The following is a 7872-nucleotide window of genomic DNA, read 5'->3' as shown; positions in this document are numbered from 1 at the left end:
CACCTCCCTCCCTCATCAATTCATGAAAATCCTCTGGACGAGAACCAAAACATTAATTTTATACGGCCTAATTGCAACAGAAACCATTTCAGTATTAGGCCTATAATCACCATTCATTTCAGAAAAGTATGAGAAAATATCAAAAGTCCCCCAAAACAGTCAGAAGTCCAAGTAGGAACCTAATTTGCATAAATCCAAAATGACCGCTTATGCAGAGGTGAAATTTCAAAGTTGGTAAAATCTTGTTAAAAACCATAGGCCTATTATAGGCCTACCAATGTCTTGCTCTCTGACATCATAAGGATCAGTACAGAAAAAGTAGGCCCTATAGGCCTACAGTTCTTGAGTTGTTGGCAAAAAGGTCAAAGGTCAAATTTTTGTTCCACAGTCGTTTTATATGCTCCAATAATCTAACTGTCTCAAATTGTTCCTTTGGCAAAATTATATCAAAATGAGAAAAGTTTTGGATGCACGGTCAGATCATAACATCACAATCACTATATATATAGGGCCTAGCATATAGCCCCTTGAATAGCAGACCTACACCGTACAGCATTGGGTCTGAATTCCTGTAAAGTGCATTAATCTATTTGAAGATAAAGTTTTTTCATGTTTGAACAACGTTCGAACCGGCCACCGGTCATTGGCCTGTAACTTTTTGGCCGGGCCGGTAACTTGCATAAAGTAAAAAAATAGAGGCATTAATTACTTTCTTTGAAGGCCCTAAATGCTATCTTCAGAAGATAGCAAGCAAAGCAAAAAACGTGCAAAATAATAATAATGTTCCAAAAAATTGCCTAACACGCGTTCTAACTGATGATTCAGTAGGCAAATTCCGGGGGCAAAACGGCTATAGACGAATCCAAATCCACGCACTCCTACACCTGACTAGCAGCCTTTAGTTCACTGTTGGGTAGCCGTGGGCTACAATGCACCCAAAATGTGAAATGATTCGCCCTTGGCGGAAATTTAAACTGCATTCCATCACCCGTTTTATACCTTCCGTGAAAACACAGGTAGACAAAAGAATGATTAGTTTACAACACAATAGGCCCTACAGTTCCTTTCGGCAAAACACACTGTGACAGCTTTTAGGCCTACATGTGCTTACATGGTCTATTCGCTGTTGAAGTGACATAATAATCGGATTAACTACACGCGGTATCTATGCATTGAACCATATCATTCTGATCACTCACACCTGTACGATAAGTATCTTTGAAAAAAGCGGTATTGTATTCAATCTATGATTGCAGACATACACAGGTGATGAGTGCTTTTATTTGCACAATGGGGCGCTCAAAACACCAGGTTGGTGCAAACGGATACCCAAAGATGTCCGACCAAATCCTGACCGTGACTTGGCTACTTGGATTCGTCTATAATTGGCCGTGCGCTTATAGAAAAACTAGAGCGATAACCGCACCATAGCTGAACCATGTGGCTTCGGCAGTATGTGGTAGACCTATACCACTGTCATCATTGCATTTAAAGTTCAGCTCAATTGAAGCATTTTGAAAACTTGACATTTGACCCCTTTATTGCCCCGGCTTAATGACCTTAAATGAATTGTAAAATATTTTAAACATGTTTAGAATGTCATAAGGATCATTGCGTTTAAATTTCAGCTCAATCTGAGCATTTTGGAAAACTTGACCTTTAACCCCTTTTTGACCCCTTAATGACCTTAAATGAATCTTAAAATGTTTTCAAAATGTTTAGAATGTCATAAGGATCATTGCATATAAATTTCAGCTCAATTGGAGCATTTTGAAAAACTTGACCTTTGACCCCTTAATGACCTTAAATGAATTTTAAAATATTTTTTAAATGTTTAGAATGTCATAAGGATCATTTCATTTAAATTTCAGCTCAATTGGAGCATTTTGAAAAACTTGACCTTTGGCCCCCTTTATGACCCTTTAATGACCTTAAATAAATTTTAAAATGTTTTAAACATGTTTAGAATGTCATAAGGATCATTGCATTTAAATTTAAGCTCAATCGGAGCATTTTCGGTTAAAATGACCTTTTTTGACCCCTGTAACCCCTGGATGACCTCTGGCGTTTGGAAATATTTTTTTTATATTCTTTACATTTTTCTCTTTCATATGACACCACTTGGGGGGTCATACCTTCGTGGCATTTAGAGATATGTCCATTTTAGACCAAATGGTTAGTCAGTTAGTAAGCTAGTAAGTAAGCTAGCTAGTAAGTAAGTAAGTAAGCTAGTAAGTAAGTAAGCAAGCTAGTAACATACACTAACATAGGCTGATACCATTTCATGGTTCAGCATGGCAACAAAAAGCCAATAGGTTGAATGCAAAGTTGTAAAGAAATATTTTAATATATAAAATGACGAAGCTGACCAAAATTTAAAACAGCAGGGGAGAGCGGGGAGTGTTGGCCTGTTTTTTTCTGACCAGCCTAGCGATGTCAATTTTAAGATTAAAGGCATATATTGGAATGTCATCTTTCCCTGGGTAAGATCTGATACCAGGCCAGCCCATGGCCAGAGGGTAACATGAATAGGTTTGTTTCACCTTGAAGGCAAGGATAGTCTTGCTAATATGGGCTAACTTTCCCCTAGGCCATCCAATCAGTAGCGTAGCCAGCGGGGGGGCAGGTGGGGCAGAGTGCCCCCCCTGACAAAAAATGAAAGAAAAAGTGCCCCTCTGACAAAAAATGAGAGAGAAAATCAGGAGGGCAAAGGAAAAAAAAAAGGGCAAGGAGCCCCTTTTCTAGCAAAATTCAGGGCCAAAATAGTGTAGAATACAAAAATTTCCCGCGCTACTCGCGCAAATTGTAACAATAAAGCCCTTTTTTAGCCGGATAATGGGCGTAAATAGTGTCAAATACAATTTTTTTCTCGCTACTCGCGCACATCATCCCAATAAGGCCCTTTTCGGGAAGCTCGAAGACATACAGTCTCTATGTATTGTATGATGCAACTGCAATTTTTTTCGTCTGTGCCCCCAAAATTTTATTTTGCCCCCCCTGACCAAGAAAGCTGGCTACGCCCCTGCATCCAATATGTCATGAATTAGTAGGACTACAACTGGATCTATTGGTCAGTTTATACTCCTATTTCCACATCTGTTAATTTTATATGGGCCTTTAAGGATGACCTGATTAGCCCATGTGAAAGCCCTATGTCTTAGCTATATACGGCCACAATCCCAGAACTATACGGTAGGCCTTACAATAGCAACAGGATAGAGCAAACACAATTTTTTTTGCAAAGTGGCGAACTTGCCCCATATTGGGGCAGGTTCGCCCATATCATGTATGGTGGGGTAAGTTCACCCTAATCACACAAAAAGGTTTAGGATCGACCAAAAACACTTTGCAAGAGTATACATGGCATTCATTCTCTTCTGGGGAGTCACTAAATTTGTTGCAGGGGTCGGGTCAGGGTAATGTACGGGTCCAAAGTGAGCTTTGGACATGATACGTTTAAAACATACGTTTAAAACGTATCATGTTTACAACTTCGGGGAGATTATGGATTAGGACATAAACGGTGGTATGAGTAATACTGATACCACATAACTTTAAAAAAATATGCTTTTCAGTAGTTTTACCTTGTTTAATGGTATAATTAGCAATATTTTGCATAATACGCTGATGGGGCAGGTCCGCCCTCCGGTTGGGGGTAAGTTCGCCCGGGGAAGATATAGGGTGAACATGCCCCATCCTCAAAAGGGCGAACGTGCCCCTTGTGCACATTTTTGTATTTTCTTCAGGGTATGCAAAATACAAAGCGAATAAGGAGTTTATAACTGCATTAAATCTTTGACAAATCCCATATGTTCCCAAAACAGATTTCCATTAAAACCATCTGTATTTATGTAGGCCTATCAATGATAATACAACATTATCAATGCAAGAAAAAATTACGTTTTGGTGTAATTTTTGCTGAACCATGAAATGGTGTCAGCCTATATGAGTGATTGTTACTAGCTTACTTGCTTACTTGCTTACTTGCTTACTTACTAGCTTACTAGCTTACTAGCTTACTGACTGACTAACCATTTGGTCTGAAATGGACATATCTCTAAATGCCACGAAGGTATGACCCCATGAGTGGTGTCATATGAAAGAGGAAAACATAAAGAATATAATAAAAATATTTCCAAACGTCAGAGGTCATCCAGGGGTCACAGGGGTCAAAGAAGGTCATTTTAACCGAAAATGTTCCGATTGAGCTTAAATTTAAATGCAATGATCCTTATGACATTCTAAACGTGTTTAAAACATTTTAAAATTCATTTAAGGTCATTAAGGTGTCATAAAGGGGTCAAAGGTCAAGGTTTTCAAAATGCTCCAATTGAGCTGAAATTTAAATGCAATGATCCTTATGACATTGTAAACATTTAAAAAATATTTTAAAATTCATTTAAGGTCATTAAGGGTCATAAAGGGGTCAAAGGTCAAGTTTTTCAAAATGCTCCAATTGAGCTGAAATTTATATGCAATGATCCGTATGACATTCTAAACATTTTAACAACATTTTAAGATTCATTTAAGGTCATTAAGGGGTCATAAAGGGGTCAAAGGTCAAGTTTTCCAAAATGCTTCGATTGAGCTGAAATTTAAACGCAATGATCCTTATGACATTCTAAACATGTTTAAAATATTTTAAAATTTATTTAAGGTCATTAAGGGGCAATAAAGGGGTCAAATGTCAAGTTTTCAAAATGCATCAATTGAGCTGAAATTTAAATGCAATGCCTGACAGTGGTATCTAGGCCTACCAAAATATACTGCCGAAGCCACATGGTTCAGCTATGGTGCGGTTATCGCTCTAGTTTTCTTTTGGCTGCAGTTCGATGAACACATCCCTATATGTCGCGTAGCTAATATGAGAAGTTTATAATGACCTATGTCACCTAATTTTGCCATTACCAAATTCCCCGATAGCCGAAGTGCTGAGAAACAAGGGCGAACCTGCCCCTAGGGCGAACACTCCCCGCTCTCCCCCACTTACATAGCAGAGATTATCAGGAACATGAAGGGAAAAAATAAGAAACAACAAGCAAAAAATTGCTGGTATTAAAAAAGACTAAAAACCACCGTAATTGCTATCTTCAGTAGATAGTAAAAAAAATAATCATAAAAAAATTATTAAATAATTATAAAGAAAAAATAGAGGTATCAATTATTTTCTTTGTAGGCCCTAAATGCTATCTTCAGCGAGAGATAGTAAGCAAAGCAAAAAAAACATACAAAACAACAATGTTCCAAAAAACATTGCCTAACACGCGTTCTAGATGATGATTCAGTACGGTCCCGCAAAATCTCGGGGCAAAACGTTTATTATTGGCCGCGTGAGGCCGAAAGCATAGCTGTAAAGAAATGTTAAAATGAAGAAGCTGACCAAAATTTAAAACGGCACTTAAACAGCAGAGATTATCACTGAAAAACATGAAGGAAAAATAAGAAACAAACATGCAAAATATGGCTGGCTTTTAAAAAGAAAACTAAACAAAACATAAACACAATGATGATTCAGTACACAAGAATTTACCTTTTGTCTTATAAAAACCCTCCGTAATTGCTATCTTCAGTAGATAGTCGAAATGATCATCATAAACAATCATTAAACATGAAGAAAAAAAATAGAGGTATTAATTATTTTCATTGTATGCCCTAAATGCTATCTTCAGAAGATAGCAAGCACTTATTAAATGCAAACAACATGCAAAATAATTTTTGTTTAAACCAACTAAACAAAAACAAATTTTTTTTTATTAAAATCAAAATTTGACTATAGTCTAGCCTCCTACCCGCAGGACACAGTTCTTCAACTCCAATTTACTTGACTAGAATGGCCTTAATTGCGCTGTGGGTACAAAATCTAAGTTCTGGTAAAAATTTGAGACATAAATGGCATTAGAACTTTTGTTCAATTAGCCTATACCAAAGAAAGCTAAAGAACATTAAACCACACAGATGGCAAAAGCTGAAAACCCCATACAGTTGCTAGTTGTATGAATTATGTAAGCTTATGTACCGTAAAATGGGGTAACTTTGGGCACTTTTCAGAGTTTTTAAACCACTGCTTCCAAACAAAACCAATTGTATTTCGAATTATCTCTTTTTTATGACATTAAGGTTCCCTTCTACACATTGAAGTTGAAAAAGATTTTTTAATAATTTTGTAAGGGTGCCCTAGGGGTTAAAAATAGCCTGATCAAAGTTATCCGGCATTTGGGGCAACTTTGGCCAGAGTATTACATTCCATGAAGAAAACTAAAAAATCAAAAAAATTGATCTTCGCTGTATATGGACAAGTTGTTGTTTTTTGTGACATTTGGGCTCTACAAAATTAATCAAGCACACATCCTTGCTCACAAATATCGATTTTTTTTTTTTTGGTCAAAAATCCTGATTTTTCAGAAATTTTGAGGAAATTGGACATGACTCGAGCGATTATTATTTCTTTCAAACATAACAAATTGACGCCAAATATGACTAAAAACAATATTGCTGTACGAAAATATGACCATTTAAAAAAATATATTTGACCGACCAAAGTTACCCCGCTGACCGAAGTTGCCCCATTTTACGGTATTTTGTCATTTAGCGTGTTTCTATTGAGACCCCTGCATTTTACCGGTAAAACTGTTCGCCGTCAAATAGCGGCGAAAGGCGGATAACGGTCAGTTTCCATTGCACGTTGTTTACCGGTAAACACTCGATGAACAGCGTCAATTGACACACCTTAAAAGTTTGCCGGCGAAAGGTCGTGCACTGGGGTCAATCTCCGGGTCAATCGCAAAGCATTGTGGATTTTAATATTGTAGTATTTTCTTAATTGTTTGGCTAAAAATGAGGTAGCAAACACGAGAAAAGAAGACTGAAGAATAATGTTTTTTATTAGCGTTTTCATTCGTTCTCGTAGGCCTACATCAAATTACGCCATTGGGAAATCCCCTCAGTGATATCGACGTGAGTACTCAGTATTGTTGCGCGCAAAAAAATAGGTCTTAGAATTTAATCTTTCACAGTTTAATTTCAGTTAATATTCTTTTTAGCGAATAGTAATTTAACATCAACAACATAATATTAAATTCATGAAATCTTTCTAATTTTCTGAAGCACACACCGCCGCGGATCCGAGTTGATTTCTATTTATTTCGCATGCACAGCTGGATTCATCCGCTGATGTTGTTATTGTTGTTTTATTTCATGGCTTTTACTAGGGTCATAAATCATAACTCATGTTAAATATTTAGCATAATATGTATAATGCAAGGATAATGCATTATGAATATTTCTTCCATTTACTTTATTTATAGCAAGTGAGTCAAATATTTGTATGTGATTAGGCCTAAGAATTTTGGCGAACGGAATGGTATAATCATGGTATAATACATAAACAAGCTATAGCTCATTGATGATGCAGAGGTCAATTTCGCGACTCAACTTCCGTTTTCTTCCCTGTATGCGCATTCAATCGGAACGGAGTGAGTTTCTATTGACGTTTACCGGTAAGCGTCCCCGCTATTTTCCTTCCTCAAGAAGGAAAACGTTACCGGTAAAAACTCGCCTCTGTTTACCGGTAAATAGCGGGGAAGGTCAGTTTCTATTGAGCAGAATTAATCCCTTTACCGTCTTTTTACCGGTAAATGGTCCCAATAGAAACACGCCTATTGAACATTGGGCTCGCCATAAAAAAATCAAATAATACTCTATGGTACCGCCCACGAGTCAAGATCTGATCTCGCTCAACACTATGTTTTTATGCTAATTTTTTACTTCGTTGACGAAGCGATGAGCGACAAGCATTTGACCAATGAACAAAAAGCTTTTCCCAGCGCAGCACAAAGCGCGCTATCTCATTGGCTAAAAATCAATCACTTCTCG

The sequence above is a fragment of the Amphiura filiformis genome, chromosome 3 (assembly GCF_039555335.1).
Source record: "Amphiura filiformis chromosome 3, Afil_fr2py, whole genome shotgun sequence".
Classification (NCBI taxonomy): Eukaryota; Metazoa; Echinodermata; class Ophiuroidea; order Amphilepidida; family Amphiuridae; genus Amphiura; species Amphiura filiformis.
The sequence above is the reverse complement of the archived record's forward strand: the minus strand, read 5'-3'. Positions refer to the sequence as shown.